The sequence below is a fragment of the Rattus rattus genome, chromosome 3 (assembly GCF_011064425.1).
Source record: "Rattus rattus isolate New Zealand chromosome 3, Rrattus_CSIRO_v1, whole genome shotgun sequence".
NCBI classification, from domain to species: Eukaryota; Metazoa; Chordata; class Mammalia; order Rodentia; family Muridae; genus Rattus; species Rattus rattus.
In genome coordinates this window covers 46,614,905-46,635,051 of record NC_046156.1, presented here as the reverse complement: position 1 = coordinate 46,635,051, position 20,147 = coordinate 46,614,905, and the positions used below count along the sequence as shown (strand labels likewise).

The 20,147-nt window shown below is 35.4% G+C and overlaps 1 pseudogene; it reads right to left on the bottom strand.

Annotated features, from left to right (window-relative positions):
- Positions 1–6,317: 6,317 nt before the first annotated feature.
- LOC116895354 lies at positions 6,318–14,814 on the bottom strand (annotated as a pseudogene).
- Between the last annotated feature and the right edge of the window lie 5,333 nt (positions 14,815–20,147).

The following is a 20,147-nucleotide window of genomic DNA, read 5'->3' as shown; positions in this document are numbered from 1 at the left end:
TGAGGGAATCAGAAATTAAACAGAGACATAGACAAACTAAGAGAAGTCATGAAACAAATGGACTTAACAGATATTTATAGAGCATTCTATCCTAAAGCAAAAGGATATACCTTCTTCTCACCACGTCATGGTACTTTCTCCATAACTGACCACATAATTCGTCATATAACGGGCCTTAATAGATAGAGAAAGATAGAAATAATCCCCTGCGTCCTATCACACCACCTTGTGTAAAGCTTGCCTTCAATAACAATAAGGGAAGAACACCCAGATATACATGGAAGTTGAACAATGCTCTACTCAATGATAACCGGTCAAGAAAGAAATAAAGAAAGAAATTCAAGACGTTTAGAATTTAATGAAAATGAAGGTACAACATACCAAACTTATGGGACACAATGAAAGTTGTACTAAGATGAAAACTCATAGCTCCTAGTGCCTGCAGAAAAAAACAGGAAAGAGCATATATCAGCAGCTGGACAGCGCACATAAAATCTCTAAAACAAAAAGAAGCAAATACACCCAGGAGGAAAAGAAGGCAGGAAATAATCAAACTCAGAGCTGAAATCAACCAAGTAGAAACAAAAAGGACTACACAAAGAATCAACAGAACCAAAAGTTGGTTCTTTGAGAAAATCAACAAGATAGATAAACCCTTAGCCAGACTAACGAGAGGACACAGAGAGTATGTCCAAATTAACAAAATCAGAAATGAAAAGGGAGACATAACTACAATTCAGAAAAAAAATTCAAAAAATCATCAGATCCTACTAGGAAAGCCTATATTTAACAAAACTTGAAAATTTGGAGGAAATGGACAATTTCCTAGATAGATACCAGATAACAAAGTTAATTCAGGAACAGATAAATCATTTAAACAACCCCATAACTCCTAAGGAAATAGAAGCAGTCATTAAAGGTCTCCCAACCAAAAAGAGCCCAGGTCCAGACGGGTTTAGTGCATAATTCTATCAGACCTTCATAGAAGACCTCATACCAATATTATCCAAACTATTCCACAAAATTGAAACAGATGGAGCACTACCGAATTCCTTCTATAATGCCACAATTACTCTTAAAACTAAACCACACAAAGACCCACCAAAGAAAGAGAACTTCAGACCAATTTCCTTTATGAGTATCGACACAAAAATACTCAATAATTTCTTGCAAACAGGATCCAAGAGCATATCAAAACAATCATCCATCATGATCAAGTAGGATTCATACCAGGCATGCAGAAATGGTGTAATATATGGAAAACCATCAACCTAATACCCTATATAAACAAACTAAAAGATAAAAACCACATGATCATTTCATTAGATGCTCAGAAATCATTTGGCAAAATTTAACAACCCTTCCTTATAAGTATAGGAATTCAAGGCACAAAACTAAACATAGTAAAAGTCATATACTGTAAACCAGTAGCTAATATTAAACTAAATGGAGAGAAACTTGAAGTAATCCCTCTAAAAGCAGGGACTAGACTAGGCTGCCCACTCTCTCCCTACTTATTCAATATAGTTCTTGAAGTTCTAACCAGAGCAATCAGACAACAAAAGGAGATGAAAGGGATACAGATTGGAAAGAAAGAAGTCCAAATATCACTATTTGCAGAAGATATGATAGTATATTTAAGTGATCCCAAAAGTTCCACCAGAGAACTACTAAACCTGATAAACCTTCAGCAAAGTGGCAGGGTATAAAATTAACTCAAATAAAGCAGAAGTCTTCCTCTACACAAAAGAGAAACAAGCCAAGAAAGAAATTAGGGAAACGATATCCTTCATAATAGTCCCAAATAATATAAGATACCTCGTTGTGACTTTAACCAAGCAAGTGAAAGATCCATATGATAAGAACTTCAAGCCTCTGAAGAAAAAAATTGAAGATCTTAGAAGATGGAAAGATCTCCCATGCTCATGGATTGGCAGAATTAATATAGTAAAAATGGCCATTTTACCAAAATCAATCTACACATTCAAAGCAATCCCCATCAAAATACCATTTCAATTCTTCAGAACAATTTGCAAGTTCATCTGGAATAGCAAAAAAACCCAGGATAGCTAAAACTACAATAAACAATAAAGGACTCCCGGGGGAATCACTATTCCTGAACTCAAGCACTATGATGGAGCAATAGTGATAAAAACTACATGGTATTTGTACAGAGACAGACAGATAGACCAGTGGAATAGAATTGAAGATGCAGAAATGAACCCACACACCTATGGTCACTTGAATTTTGACGAAGGAACCAAAACCATCCAATGGAAAAAAAAGATAGCATTTTCAGCAAATGGTGCTGGTTCAACGGAGGTCAGCATATAGAAGAATGCAGATTGATCCATTCTTATTACACTGTTCACAGCTTAAGTCCAAGTGGATCAAGGACCTCCACATCAAACCAGGTACATTCAAACTAATAGAAGAAAAAGTGTGAAAGCATCTCGAACACATGGGCACTGGAGAAAATTTCCTGAACAAAACACCAATGGCTTATGCTCTAAGATCAAGAATCGACAAATGGGATCTCATAAAACTGCAAGGCTTATTATGTAAGGCAAAGGACATTGTTATTAGGACAAAACGGCAACCAACAGATTGGGAAAAGATCTTTACCAATCCTACAACAAATAGAGAACTTATATCCAAAATATACAAAGAACTCAAGAAGTTAGACCACAGGGAGACAAATAACCCTATTAAAAAATGGGGTTCAGAGCTAAACAAAGAATTCACAGCTGAGAAATGCCGAATGGCTGAGAAACACCTAAAGAAATGTTCAAAATCTTTAGTCATAAGGCAAATGCAAATCAAAACAACCCTGAGATTTTACCTCACATCAGTGAGAATGGCTAAGATCAAAAACTAAGGTAACAGCAAATGCTGGAGAGCAGGTGGAGAAAGAGGAACACTCCTCCATTGTTGGTGGGATTGCAGACTGGTACAACCATACTGGAAATCAGTCTGGAGGTTCCTCAGAAAATTGGACTTTGAACTACCTGAGAACCCAACTATACCTCTCTTGGGCATATACCCAAAGATGCCCCAATGTATAATAAAGACACGTGCCCCACTATGTTCACAGCAGCCCTATTTATAATAGCCAGAAGCTGGAAAGAACCCAGATGCCCTTCAACAGAGGAATGGATACAGAAATTGTGGTACATCTACACAATGGAATATTACTCAGCTACTAAAAAAATGACTTTATGAAATTCCTAGTCAAATGGATGGAACTGGAAAATATCATCCTGAGTGAGGTAAACCAATCACAGAAAAGCAGACATGGTATGCACTCATTGATAAGTGGTTATTAGCCCAAATGCTTGAATTACCATAGATGCACAAAACACATGAAAGTCAAGAAGGATGACCAAAATGTGAATTCTTCACTCCTTCTTTAAAAGGTTGACAAGAATACACTTGGGAGGGAATAGGGAGGCAAAGTTTAAAACAGAGGCAGAAGGAACACCCATTCAGAGACATGTGGCCCATACATATACAGTCACTAGAAAAGATGGATAAAACTAGATAAGATGGATGAAGCAAAGAATTGCAGACCAACAAGAATCAGATAGAGATCTCTCTTGAGAGACACACCCAGAATACAACAAATACATAGGTGAATGCCAGCAGCAAACCACTGAACTGAGAACGGGACCCCTGTTGAAGGAATCAGAGAAAGGACTGGAAGAGCTTGAAGGGGCTCGAGACCCCATATGAACAACAATGCCAACCAACCAGAGCTTCCAGGGACTAAGCCACTACTCAAAGACTATACATGGACTGACCCTGGGCTCCAACCTCATAGGTAGCAATGAATAGCCTAGTAAGAGCAGCAGCGGAAGGGGAAGCCCTTGGTCCTGCCAAGACTGATTACCTTGTGAACGTGATTGTTGGGGGGGGGAGTGTGGTAATGGGAGGAGGATGGGAAAAGAAAGCCCACATAGAAGGGGAGGTGGAGGGGTGAGGGGGATATTGGCCTGGAAACCGGGAAGGGGAATAACAATTGAAATGTAAATAAGAAATAATCAAGTTAAGAAAGGTTAAAGACAACAACAACAACAACAACTCTGAAGTTTCATCTCACATCCCTGTGAATGGCTAAGAGCAAATACGCAGGTGACAGCAGACTCTGGTGAGGATGTGGAGAAAGAGGAACACTCCTCCATTGTTGGTGGGATTGCAGACTGGTACAACCATTCTGGAAATCTGTCTGGAGGTTCCTCAGGAAATTGGACATTGAAATATCTGAGGACCAGCTATACCTCTCCTGGGTGTATACCCAAAAGATGCGCCAATATATAACAAATACATGTACTCCATTGTGTTCATGGCAGCCTTATTTATAATAGCCAGAAGCTGGAAAGAACTCAGATGCCCTTCAACAGAGGAATGGATACAGAAAATGTGGTACATCTACACAATGGAATATTACTCAGCTTTCAAAAACAATGACTTTATAAAATTCCTAGTCAAATGGATGGAACTGGAAAATATACTGAGTGAGGTATCCCAATCACAGAAAAACACACATGGTATGCACTCATTGATAGATGGCTATTAGACCAAATGCTCGAATTACCCTAGGTGAATGGAACACATAAACCTCAAGACAGATGACCAAAATGTGAATGCTTCACTCCTTCTTTAAAAGGGTCACAACAATACCTTTGGGAGTTAATAGGGAGGCAAAGTTTAGAACAGAGGCAGAAGGAACACCCATTCAGAGCCTGTCCCACATATGCCCCATACATATACAACCACCAAAGTAGAAAAAATGGATGAAGTAAAGAAGTGCAGGCTGACAGGAACCGGATGTTGATCTTTCCTGAGAGACACAGCCAGAGTACAGCAAATACATATGCGAATGCCATCATTAAACCACTGAACTGAGAACGGGACCCGCGTTGAAGGAATCAGAGAAAGGACTGAAATAGCTTGAAGGGGCTTGAGACCCCATATGAACAACAATGCCAACCAACCAGATCTTCCAGGGACTAAGCTACTACCCAAAGACTATACCCGTATTGACCCTGAGCTCCAACCTCATAGGTAGCAATGAATAGCCTAGTAAGAGCACCAGTGGAAGGGGAAGCCCTTGATCCTGCCAAGACTGAACCCCCAGTGAACTTGATTGTTTGGGGGAAAGGTGGTAATGGGGGGAGGATGGGAAGGGTACACCCTTAGAGAAGAGGAGCAAGAGGGGTTAAGGTGATGTTGGCAAGGAAACCTGGGAAGGCAATAACAATGGAAATGTAAATAAGAAAGACACAAGTTAATAAAGATAAAAAAAGACATAAATTCAAACAGCCCATTATAAATTAATTAAATGCCTTGAGAGCTTTACATATATCATGTTGTTCATCTTCTAACATGATATGTTGAAAATTAAACAAGCAATACATTTATATACTATTTATATGAAAAAAGAAAGAAAAATACTCATATATTTAGGCATTTATTTATGGATATACATTAATATTATCATTTAAGAGAAAGAAACTATGAGTCCAAAAGGAAGCAAGGGGAGAGACGAAGAAGGCCAAAGCAGAATGAGGAAAATTCTGTATTTATGATTTAATTAATAAAGTATGTATTTGCATCCTCCAGTAATGGCTTATTAGCTACATGGATAGCTAATAACTTTGTGAATTGAATTTTAACAAAATTCATACAAGACTTTTAGTTGTGCTCATGAGTTTATTGTATTTATAATTATAATAACTGGAACACAACATACTGTTGTAATATCAAAAGCACACGGTGCCGGCTAAGTGTTTCTGAATTAGAAATGGAGGGGAAAGATCTGCTAGGAGGAGAGCTACTATTGTTTAACAGCGATGTCTCAGATGAGTTTCTCAGTCCAATCTGATACCACCAGTCGAAAATTATGTGGGAAGCATAAAAAGGACTGGATACGTAGTAACTATAAGGTCTACTTGATATATTTTACTAGACATCGGTCAGTAAAGGTTGTATTTGCAGTAGGAAACTGCAAAAATTGTATATTTTGCTTTGTTTAACTTTCAGATATCTGAGAACATTCTAGAAAAACATTTAGACATTCTTTACTCTTACACAGAGTTATGTGATGATTCTGTGAGAGTTTTATGAGTTCAGAATGATCAATTTATTGATTATTGTTTTTTTACCCCAAGGAAATAAAATCTAGGGAAAATATGAGCTTGTAATATACGACACTAAACATATTAATAAAGAAATAAAATAGAAATCAAATATAATATGGATCTCATGAAAAGACACAGACTCAGTAGATATGCTTTTTCATGTCTTTAATTTGACTCTTACAACTTTGAGTCGGCATGGATTGCAATGAATGGGTCTTCAGCAGAGTTACTAATAGAGAAGTGAGCTTTGCCGTCACTGCCAACATTTACTTTAAGTCCAGTGCAATTGCCATTGACTTTATCTCCTGAAATGACATCACAATATGTGCCAGCAGGAAGACCAGTCTGTAGAGTGGTTGACAAGGCCCTAGGGTAAAACAATTAGTATTTAATTGGACTGCAACCAATAAACATGCAGGACGATCCATTATGTATTATCCACAGAACGATAAGTGCCCCAACTGTGTGCTATACAACACTAGAACCCAGAGCTCAGTAAGAGAATCCCAATACCAAGACAGTGTCAGCTGGAGCAAGCAAATTCTCTATACCAAAGTCATCATTTTAAATGGCTACTTGTTTCATTGCCTGGAGTGACCAGACAGAGAAACACAGAGAATGAAGAGAAGTTTAGCAATAAAGTCCTTCTGTGAGGAATCTCATTGTTTCCAGACAGTCCTCTGCCGGTTTAAATTCTGATACATTTTTAAAAATTTTTTATTATATATTTCTTTACTTACATTTCAAATGTTGTTCCCCTTCCTGGTTTCCTGTCCATAAGCCCCCATCCCCTCCCCTCTCCCTCCCCCTCCCCCATACCAGTATTCCTCTTATACATTTCCCTTATGACCCTCCCCCATATTCCCCTGAAGTGCGGTTCCAACATTGTCATGACCAAGGACTTTTCCTTCCACTGGTGCACCAACAAGTCTATTCTCTCCTACACATGCAGTTGGAGCCCTGGGGTGCATTCATTCTTCAAAGATCCTTAAATTACATAATGCTACCTGGGAATTTTTTTAGAATTAAATATAGCTATGTTTAATTAATCTAACATTTATAAGGATACATCCAAGTTTGTTTTAGAAAAGAGTTTGTATGAAATAATTCTAGTTCTAAATAGTCCTTCCGAGTGTATTTGGTGAAAAAATATGCACTCCAATTATTTTTTTGTTATCAATAAACATGATTTACAAAAAAAGATTTTTGATGAAATAGAAAGCTGACTATGGAGACTGATCACTGACTCCCAAAGAGATTAGCTGAGCTTGAAAGCTTTTTTATGTTTTGTTTGTGAGACATGGTCTCTCTATATATCCAGCCTTGACTGTAATGAAATCACTATGCAAATCAAGGTGGCTTCAAACTCACAGCAGTATGGTGCTTCTTCCCTCACAGTAACAAGCACCACTCCTGGTATCTGACTGAAGAGTACTACAGGTGAGGGAGTCATGAAAAAAAGGTCAGATAGAAGTACCCCAGGTGAAAGAAAAAGGAGGAAGATTTTAAAGCCACAGTAAGCAACTGCTTCAACAAATTCATACACCAAATGCAAGTACTCAAGTGCTTTTAAAATATTTAGAACATGCAGCTAGATAATGGAAGTCTCTGTATGAGTATAATACATTAATGTCTGAGTTATAATCATAGGTAATGGGAAAAGAACTCTAGTACTTATATCGAACATTTTAATGATGATAAGATATATATTTACTATCTATATGCTTTGAAATATTTTAGATTAGCTTGTATATATGAATACATGTTACTGTCAGTATACACTGTGGATAAAGATCACAAAAATCAAAATTGTATTAATAGATGAAAACTAGGAAAGCAAATACCATTTTTCTTTTTTATAATGAATATGAATTTTAATTGTATCTTAAATTTATTGTCAAAAATTATTGCATATGAAATTAAAAAAGAACAGGAAAAGAAAAGAATTATCTTGGAGTCTAATATTATACAACCCTTTGCTAATCCATATCCACTTACCAGTCATCATTATTAAACACAATGAATCCTCTGTTTCCTCTGCCAAAAGCCACTTGGTTGCTGCCATTATCCCACCAGTTTGAAAAAGGCTGACCATTGACTACATTCCTGAAGGCAACCATGTTCCTAAAAGCACAGGATCAGGTGAAATGCTGGCACCCTTTAATTCAACAGTTTAAAATAAAAGATTAAACAACTTCCTTATTGGAAAGATCTGAAGGGGACATTCCTACCTTATTTCACGCCATCTATGTTCACAGACCCAGCCATTGCCACAAGTGGTGTCTGGATTAATGGTCACTTCCTTCGTTGCTCCATTGTTATTAGGTGGTCCAATCCAGTCATTCACATCCTTTATTATAGGAAAAAATCAGATCATTGAATGCTGGTAGCAGCCTGACTTGTGACACTACAAAAAACCAAACCACTACCCTGTGTCTGCAGTGTGTAAGTTTTTTAAGTTCTTCAATCTTTGTAACAGGCCTTCAGTGAAGTCTCACCTTCTGTTCAAACTCAAGTTTTTAAAAAACATATTAGCAACATCAAAAACAATTTGTAAACATCCTATGTTCTGTTTAATATCACTATAAGCTCTTCAATGGGACTAAAGCAATAAAGCTAAAGATTCAGGAAAACTAGGTTTAAAGAACAGACATCAGTTACTACGTGAGAAATATATATATATGCCTCAGTTTATTCAGAGATGAGATACGTAGTTCAATACTAAGTAAAGAACATATTTCAAAATGCTTTTTGGTAAAATACTTTCTAAGTTAATAATAGTTGATTTATTGCATCTCTGCTTTACAATGTGCTAAAACATATTCTGGCTTTTTTAAGTTAGCCAAGGGTAAATAAGAATCTTATGATGGCAAAATATTTACATATGTTATTAGGAAAGTATCTCATTCTACTCATGAAACCTATTAAAAAATAAACTTAAAAACAGAACAAGGGGACTCATACGTTCAAAGGAAATGAAAAATAATATATAGAGAAATTATGTTTGTATTTTATATTGGATATGTGCTATAACACTAGACTGTCCCACTATAAAAGAAAACTTCATGTAGCCATTTAGATAACTGATTGTCTAATTGTTTAGTTCAATTTTAGAATTATTTAAGCTTACACATATAACAAACAAGCACATATTGCAAATAAAGTCATGCATGAATTCATTCAGCAAAATCACTCTTCTGAGATTCTCATAAGATCATATCTATTATATTTTCCTTGATTACCATTAAAAAGGTGCCTTCTTATTCCACTAGGGAAAAAAATCTACTTTCATATGATAACATTGATCGTACCAAGGGTAGAGAAAATTTGAATTTCCCTTTAGTATCAATAGCCATAATTCCATGTTAACTCTAAGAGTCATGGCTTTAACAGGCATAACTGTTTCTGTATTTTGTAACACTTCAAATAATGTTTTTCACTACCAGGTACTTTTTCAATTTCCTCACATTAGAAAACTGTAGTGAACAAATACTTAATAATAAGCACCATGTACCATAACATCACATGAATTTGAACCAGAATCACTTTTTTCTAGATTAAAATATGCTTCAGACAATTCCAAGACTTACTTTTCCATTCTGGAAATTTCTTGACCAACGATAACTTGACATTACTCTTGTGAATCCATAAGGATGAGCCAACATAAATCCAACTGCCATTTTATACATTCTGAAAGTTGAAAAAGAATATTACAGCCTAAGTATATAATACTTTACTCTCATTAAATGCAGCCCCCACAGCAGGAGTGAATGTAGTCCTACCTAGCATCCCAGAAAGTCAGTATGGATGCTCCTCCAGCACCATGTCCTCGCTGATTGTCATGGTTGTCCACAAACACAAGGGCTCTGTTAGAAGGCACAAAACCCCAACCTTCTCCCCACTTCCTGCATTTTAAAAAAAGGATATTTTTCATTCACAATGATTACCATAACATTACATATGGCAGCCTACTTACATTAATAAACGGCTATTTCATAAGAAGTCTTTCACATATAGATAGATGTGTGCACATATATAAATTTCCATGATAAAATACATGGGAATTTTAACCACTTTTAGGTCTTAGTATATAAACTTCGGTTTTGATTTTTTTTTAGATTTTTTTATTTTATTATAATATTATGGACTTGAGAATTAAGACAACCATATTATATAACATAGAATGGAAATGAATTTATAACTGTTTGTAAATTACAAACTTTGAAATTTTCAATTAATTCTCTAGTGTAGCATAAAGAAATTCCGTACTGTGGTCACATTATCAAGATCACTTTTAAATATAATTATTCTTGGGATACTAACATTTTTAGTAGGCCATGAGCAATAATTCACATAATCTGATGGACTTACTGCATCCAGGCAAATACACTAAGTAGTACTTTGGAGTTCCCCTGCTATCAGGTGATTGATATACCCAATGAAAACATGATATATCAAGATTTAGAGAACAATAAGACTAACAGATAATCAACAACTTAAAATAGAATATTTGAAAGTATATCTTATTGATGCCAAATGACAACAGATATATGATAGAACTGATGATGCAATGGCAAATATTTACTTTAAATATGACATCTTCTGTCCTTCCCACTTGCGGATAACTTTGCCAAGTTTTTCACCAAACTTGAATTCTGTCACACGGCCATTTCCAAAGTACTCACTACCTTTTATGGCCTCACCACCAAGATCAATGACCTACAAGAGACATTGGGGCAAGTGTCGTTTTAAGTATATCTTTAAGTCATATTACTGAAAGATAATATTATTTAGAACTATTGAAAATAATTCTTTATTTAAATTTACTGTTGACTTTTAGTATACAGAAATATTCTGATTTTATTCATAAACCGTATGTCACAATATTGCAAGAAACCAAATTATGAACCAAATTACAATAGAGTAATTTTTATTCTCTAGGCTGACTGCCAGAAGTTCACTAGCACAATAAGTTAACTCTTGCTATCTTGTTAGCATTAGAAGTGCTCATTAACTTTCTAAGAATCTTAGAAATAAAAAGATGACATCCTCAGTACACTTCAAGTGAAAAGGTGCCTTACAAAAGGCTTCATCTGTTTGCCTTGAACAGCTACATCTCTGACAGTATGAGACAAAACTTAAATTAGAAGATTTTCTTTGGTAATTAAATATTATGATTTCTGTGTCTTCTAAAATGATAACTTTGAATATAAGAGATGGATTAATGAAGTTAGCACTGCCTTGATACATGATATGACAAATAATTAAATGTGCTCTTTCTGATTAACAAGACTCTTTTTTTAAATGGCAGAATGATAATTCTAGATGTGACTGAGCTATTAAACTGCATATTTAATTACATTCTCAGAGAAATCTGCTATCAATTGTCTTGTTTACAAAATGGAGATATTTAAAGAAAAATCCCATGGGACCTTAAACAATATGAAAAAAACTACAGAAAACTAAGGAAGTCTAGAACAGGGAGTCTTCCCACGGGAAAAACACAGTCGGTTGTCCAGAACCAAGTCAACCCTGAAAACACATGCATATGGGGAACAATAACTGAAGTGAATCACTTACATATGAAGCACTATGAACTACATCAGTTATATTTAGGAAATATATATGTGTTTGTGTTATGTGTTTAAGTACATTTGCAAACATATAAATATTTGTACATGCATGTGCACAGTACATATAATAAGAGTAAATAAAAACAAAAGAGGAAAATGACAGAAAATATGGAATGATACATGGAAGAATTTGGAGGTAAAAAGACAAAAAAGGAAACATTGTAATTAAAGTATAATATCAAATTATTTTAAAACCTGTATAGTGTTTTACCTCTTGATAAATGAAAGGTTTGCTTCCTTGGGAGAACCATTTTGTATTTAGATTATGAAGTTTGTCCAAAACTGCCTTTATGTCTCCAGGCCACATGTGTTTAGAAGCGTCAAGTCAGAACCCTGCTACACCAATGTCAATGAGACGGTTCATATACTCAGCCACCTTGGTACGAACATAATCTTTTTCCAGTGCAAGATCCAGAAGGCCAGACAGACGACAGTTTCTGACCTGTTGGGGCAAAGCATGATTCATTTATAAAAGTCCATTTCTGCCTTAAAATACATTTCCCCGTTCAGTCAATCACATATTCATCAATAGCAAATTTTATATGGATTTTGATGACGATCTGGAATGTATTGATATTCTATTGTGGACACAGACTCGAAAATTACCTGTAACTATAAAGAATATCAGAGATTACAATATTTATAAATTTTGTCAGTTCATTCTACTTTGTGATCCTCCTTCCTCTTCTGTCTCTGTCTCTGTCTCCTCTGTCTTCATTTCTGTCTCATGCTTCCATTCCCATTCCCCCTTCTCTTTCCCTCACTCTTTTTCTCTCTTTCTTTCTCTCTCTTTCTCCCTCTCTTTCTTTTCACATCTTTCTCACCATTTCTTATATCCTTCCCACTTTTTTCTTTATTTTACTTTGGTCAAAAAATATCAAAGCCAATAACTTGCTTATATTAAGTCCACTACTACAAAATTGAGACTGTCACAGTGCTTGAAGACTGTTTCTATGTATCATTTGTATTTCTAATATTTTCCATTTTGTCATATTTATGTTATTGATGAAATCAAGGTTTTAAATTTTACAGTCAAATTTTTAAGAGAGCATTCCTGAGTTTATCATGGACTTTAGTGTATATTTAAAATAATGAAACAAAACTGCAGGACATTTTGCCGTTATGTGTTTTCAGCATTCTCTCTTAGTAAAGGTTTTTCCTATGGAATCTAAATGAAAAGTTCAATGGTATTCATGAATTTCTGTCTATTCAAGCATCGACAGTTATTCCCACACCATTTCCTTCTTTACCTGATAGGCATCATTGTAGTTTTAATATCTGTATTACATTTATTATCGTTAAAGTCCCAAGCAGAGTATGGAACTGATGGGAATTCCCTGTTATTAGCATTGTAGTAACTTCCACAGGTACTGCTTGTTCCTGCACCATTCCCTGCACCACACATGTGATTAATGACAGCATCCACATAAATCCTGACCTAAGAAAGAAAAGTGCATACTTCAGTTAGACGGAAAACTTATAGTGTCATTACAGTATTCACATCAAAGCTCCAAAACATAACATCTGCTGCACTGTGTAATCACTTTATAAACGTGAGTCAAGGGCAAAAGGAAGCTAATGGAAATAAGATCCATTTTAGTCATACTTTGTGAAGAGGAATATTGAGATCTTAAGGAGGAAGAACCAGAAACTACCATGACTAGAAACAAAGTTCAATTATTGAGGATATAAGATACGGTGTAAATCTGAGAGACTATTGTGCTTGACATTTTACATGAATACAAGAAGCAAACCTGAGCTTCGTCTAAGCATGTCTTTATTCATCTATATGGCTAAAGATGAGAGGGAAGGTACATGTCTCTTCATTATAGAACAAAGCATATAATTACCACCCAAAAAATCAATGCCCGTGGACACTGTAGGAGGCTCTTAATATTTAATAATTTTTTTTTCGGAGCTGGGGACCGAACCCAGGGCCTTGCGGTTGCTAAGCAAGCGCTCTACCACTGAGCCAAATCCCCAACCCCAATAATTTTAAAATACAACAGTTTTCAATATGTGTGCTATTATTTCTTATAGTCAAATGTACATAGTCAAGAATTTCTAAAACTGCCAATAAGATTTTTTAATAACACTTAAAATATAAAGTAAAATTTAAATATTTGTAACATGTTTAAGGGCTGGAGAGATGGTTCGGTGGTTAAGAGCACTGACTGCTCTTCCAGAGGTCCTGAGTTCAAATTCCAGCAACGACATGGTGGCTCACAATCAACATTAATGTGATGAGGCCCTCTTCTGGTGTGTATAAAGACAGATACAGAGTACTTACATGTAATAAATATATAAGTCTTTAAAAATAACCTTTTAAACAAAATAACTAGACACTGAAGAGAAATAGATTCATGTATAATACATTTAAAGAAAATGTTTCTTCACTTACACCAACATTGTTGCACCTCGTCACCATGTCTTTGAATTCATTTTCATTTCCAGACCTTGAGCAAATTTTGTAGCTGATGGGTTGATATCTTTCCCACCAAGGCCTTGAGGGGTTATTAATTATAATATTTTCATTGGGTGGAGAGACCTACAAATAAAACAGTTACAATTACTCCTAGATTATGGCTTATTATACATACCCAAACTTCATAGAATGCTATCTATAACCTGACAGCATTTCTCAAACTACAAATGTTCACTTTGGTTGATTAACAATCACAAGAAATTATATAAAAAACATGGCAGGTGTCCTCCTGATAAGAATATACAATACAAAAGTATATAGGTGCCACAACTATCAACCTTTTCCTTTCTCATCAAAGTTTTGTGTGAAATGAAGTTGTGCTCTCATGACACTAGTCCTGATTAGAATATTATGTGAGCTCTGCATTTAGTTTGTAAAGTAATATTACCTGCACCCCTCCAAATCCCTTAGGTGCCAAGTATCGCTCACATTCCTTGGCAATATCAACCCAGCGCCACTCGAACAGATGGACAATAGCAGTCCTCCCATCTGTAGTATGTGGGTCATATTGAGCCCAGCATAACCCAATGAGGGAAAGCAGCAGAACGAACTTCATTTTGCCTTGAAGTTGTCACTGCCCCTTCTTGTGCCTATTTATATCCTGAAAAAGGTACAGCTTATCAAATCAATGTTTATGAATAAATATTTAGAGAATAAGCTCTTTTTTCATATCTATAATGTTTGTTCTGAGGATGTGAACAGGTGATGTACATTTAGAAATTCTCAGGGAAAAAGACCTGAAAGTCCTTTGAGGCCATCATTATTTGACTACTGTAGATCTCACTTCGCATGTCTTGCTCTAATGCAAGGAAATAAAAGTTGGAGGTAAATATGCTTAGGGTCATGTTTAAAATAACCATTCTATTTTTGTTCTAAATAGAAAAAAAGAGATAATCTATCAAGTTAATTTCGTATCTGCTACACAAATTTTAGATAGTTATATTATTTCAAGAACCTTTTAAAAACTGTACAATCCATCTAAAATAGGAAAAAACAGGCAGGGTAAAAGAATGAAGATTTGCAGTGTAAGAAAAAAACCTGAGTTATGAAACAAGCCATGGTATTCAAATAAAGAGCAAAAACATAATGACAGCAACTTTGTATTTGAGCAATATCTTCCCTATAATGGATTCCTAGACTGCATATAAAGATTTTAGCTGTGTCCCCAAGCTAACTATCTATATCCCTGACATGATTTGAATTAAAAATTAAAAACTTTTATCCTCCTAAATATTAGTGAAATATGTATGAAGGAAAATTACAGTAACAATGGAGAGGAAAACTTTCATGTCCATTAGCAGATGTTGAGTAAGTGTCCTCATTTTGTCAAACAGTTAGGACCCTAAATTATATGGATGAACATTGCAAGACATTCACAAATACCACTCAGGGAAAGAGCTAGTGCAAGTAATGCTACTTATAATAATAAATTTACGTTCTTTTTTTTTTTTACTTTTTTTCTTTTATTTTTTTTTAGTGGAAATTTTGTTATTTACATTTAAATGCTATCACTTTTCCTGGTTTCACCTTCAGAAACTCACCATCTTATATCTTCCTTTCCGTGCCTGTATAAGGGTGTGCCCACATCTACTACCCATTCCTCCTGCCTTCCTGCCCTTGCATTCCCCTATATGGAGTCATCATGCCTTCACAGTACAAAGGATTTCTCTGGAATTGATGCCTGAAATGTCCACCTTGTGCTATTAATGTGGCTGGAGCCACTGGTCGCTCCATGTGTACTCTTTGGTTGGTGGTTTAGTCTGGGTTGTCTAGTCGGTTGATGCTGTTTTTCTTCCTATGGAGTTGCAAACCACCTCAATTACCTCAGTCCTATTCATAATCCTCCAATGGGGATTCTGTTTTCAGACCAAAGGTTGGCTGTCAGCATCTGCCTCTGTATTTTTCAGGGTCTGGCAGAGCCTTTCAGGAGACAATTATATCAGGGTCCTGTCAGCATACACCTCTTGGGATCCACAATAGTGATTGGATTTAGTAACTCTATGTGTGTTAGATTCCCATGTGTGGCAGTCTCTGTATGGCCTTTCCTTCAGTCTCTGCTCCAAATTTTCTCTCATTTCCTCCTGTGAGTATTTTGTTACCCTTTCTAAGAAGGTCTTAAGCATCCACAATATTGTATTTCTTCTTGAACTTCATGTGGTCTACAATTTGTATCTGGGATATTCCAAACTTTTGAGCTAATATCCACTGATCAGTGATCATATGTCATGTATGTTCTTTTGTGATTGGATCACCTCATTCAGGATGATATTTTCTCGTTACTTTCATTTCTCTAAGATTTTCATGAAATCATTGTTTGTAATAGCTGAGTAGTGCTCCACTGTGTAAATGTATCACATTTTTTGTGTCCATTCCTCTGTTGAAAGATATCTGGGTTCTTTCCAGCTTCTGGCTATAATAAACAAGGCTGCTATGACCATAGTGGAGCATGTGTCATTTTGTATGTTGGAGTGTCTTTTAGGTATATTCCCAGGAATTTACTTCTATTAGATTTAGTGTATCTGATTTTATGTTGAGGTCCTTGATCCACTTGAACTTGAGCTTTATGCAAATTGATAAATATGTATCTTTTTTCATTTTTCTTCACACAGACTAAGTTAGTCTAGCAGCATTTATTGAAGATTTTTTCATTGTATTTTTTGTCAAATACCCAGTGTCTGTAAGTGTATGGTTTTACTTCTAGGTCTTCAGTTCTCTTACTCTGATCAATATGTCTGTTTCTGTACCAACATCATGCAGTTTTACTGCTTTGCTCTGTAGTATAGCTTCAAGTCAGGGATGGTGATTCCCCCATCAATTCTTTGATTGTTAAGAATTGTTCTCTCTATTCTGAGTTGTTTGCCTTTCCAGATGAATTTGAGAATTGCTCTATCCATATCTTTGAAGAATTGTATTGTGATTTTGAAAGAAATTGTGTTGAATTGTCTTTGGTATGATGGATATTTTTCCTATGTTGTTTTACCAATCCATGTGCATGGGAGATCTCTCCATATTCTGAGATCTTCAATTTCTTTCTTGAGAGACTGGAAGTACTTCTCATACAAATTTTTCAATTGTTTATTTGGTGAGAATTACCCCAAGATATTTCATATTATTTGTAGCTATTATGAAGGAAGTTGGTTCCCTAATTTCTTTCTCAGCCTGGTTTCCATTTGTATAAAGAAGGCTACCAATTTATTTGAGTTAAATTTATATCCAGCCACTTTACTCAATGTGTTTATCAGCTGTTGAAGTCCTCTGGTAGAATTTTTGGGATCCGTTATATATACTATTATATCATCTGTAAATAGAGATACCTTTATTTGTTCCTTGCAAATTTGTATCCCCTTGATCCCATTTGTTGTTTCATGGTCTAGCTACCACTTTGAATACTATATCAAATAGGTATTGGGAGAGAGGTCATCCTTGTCTTGTCCCTGACTTTAGTGGAATTGATTCGAGTATCTCTTCCTTTCTTTAATATTGGCTGTTGAAGTAAATTGCTTTTATGATGTTTAGGTATGAGTCTAGAATTCCTGACCTCTACAACACTTTTAACATGAAGGGTATTGTATTTTGTCAAAAGCTTTTTTGCTTCCAAGGAGATGATTATATGATTTTTTCCTTTGAATTTGTTTGTATAATGGATTATGTTCTTGGATTTTCATATATTGAACTAATCTTGCATCTAATATGATTTCCCCAACACATACACAGCAGAGGTCTGCCAGGTCTAGATTCAGATGGAGAAGATTCACCTAACCTCAAGAACCTCGAGGCCCCAAGGAGTGGGCAGGACTGGTGGGATGTGGGCTGGGAGTGGAGACATCCTAGTGGAGATGAGATATGGAAGGAAGTATGGGATGTAGTAGAGTCAGAGAGTGAAACCAGAGGGGGATAAACTCTGTAGTATTAAAAAGTAGACTAGATAAAAAATTTTTCAAAAATGAAAAATTATTTGTAAGTGATGTGCATTATTAATAGTATGTAACATTGGAAGAATTAAAATAGTGAATGAGTTCAACAATGGGATGTTTCAGTCTAGATGGCCAGGGAATGTTTCAATAAAACACATGATTTAGGCTCTGAATTGAAAGAAGAAAATCAGAAAATGGTTTTATTGGAGAAAAAAACAATCAGAGCAGATTAAGAGTCACAGAGTGAAAGAACTTAGCATACTGGTGGTACATCAATATCTACACATGTCAAAAGATTGATATCAGGTGTCAAAACTGAGAAAGTGTAATCAGATGAGGTCACTGAACAAGGCCAGGTCATAGCCTAATGAGAATCAGAAGGAAGAGAAAAAGAAGAAGGGGGGGAATGTTGGAGAGTCGTTGAGGCTCTACAAGTAATAGGTAACACCTGAAACTATTAAAATGATGTATTCATTGATCAATAAGTGTCTTTCGTAAAATAATTATATCAGCGATTCAACCATTATCTAAGATTTTCATGTGAGTAATACTGTCAGGTTTTAATATGAGTAAGCACTATGTAAACAATTTTATAATACACCCACCTCTACTCCTTTAAAGTCTCGAATGCATAAAGAAACTATATACTTGAGAAAGTGACTTAGACACAGAGGTTCAATCATGTGCTATAAGACAATACTTGATGCTACCTATATCTTAGTAAAATCACTCTTCTCTTATTGCACTGTCCTTAAAAATTTGGGAATATCTACTAGGAAAATCTAGAAGGTGAAACAGGAAGTATTGTTACAGTATTTTGAGGCATTGAACTATCACTGCTAAATGTATGAAACTATAAAATAATATTTTCATAGTGGATATAAATTGATATTATATTCTGTAATGAGAAAGTGATTGAGGTACATGATTATGAGTCTTCAGCACCCTTGTAATCATCTGCATGGTTAAAATTGTCCTTAATCCAAAAACTAAGACTAGAGCATCCTAAAGCAACCTCATCTACAAGATGAATCAAAATGCAAACTTTAGTTCACTGAAAGAATCTGAGATGAACAGAATGGAGAACAATGAAAGAGGTTATGGACTCCCTCCCAACTATGTCCTGTATACATGCATAAGTGAGCATACACACTTACAGATACATGTGTGCATAAATATGGGAGCACAGTCACACACAGGCACACACAGACTCACACACACACACACACAACATATGGAGAAAGAGGCTTTCAGAATAATGTTATTTTAACAAAGTATTGGGAGTTTTAGTTACAGCGTACGAAATGTGTACTATTCATTTATAGGGGACCATGAATACCACAGATGTTCACCTTTGACATTTAACAGGAACAGTTCAATGTATATTAACTATACCATCAAGCTTACATACCTATGTATTGGTAACTGAGAAGGTCCCAGAAAGAAGTTTAATGAAAAAAATGATACATTTAGGGGAAATTCTTGGATATGATATAAGTAAAGACAGATATTAGTAAATAAATAATACAGACAAATCACTACTGTAATCAATTTCAAAAGTAAGCCAGGAGGTTGCATTACAAGAGGTAAGGAGACTAATTGGCAATGGTTATGTATTCAAATCACATGCGAAATGTGACTAGATAGTGGGTGACATACTTCTTGTTACATAAAATCTAGAAACAAAAATCCAGACCATGAGCTTGAGAAAAAAAAGTTCTACGGTTTATTTCAGTCTCTATTTTAACATCTTTTAAATGTAATTTTTTAATTTTAATTCTAGATTATGATATAAATATAAGATTTCTTCCTTCCTGACCATCTCTGTAATTCTCACACTCACACCTCTTTTCTTGCAAATTCATGGCCTCTTTTTTCACTGATCTTTACCATTCTCTTACATGTATGTAACTCCTAGATGTCCCACCAAACAGAATCCTGAGGATCACCTCTAGGGTTAATTTACCCACACTTT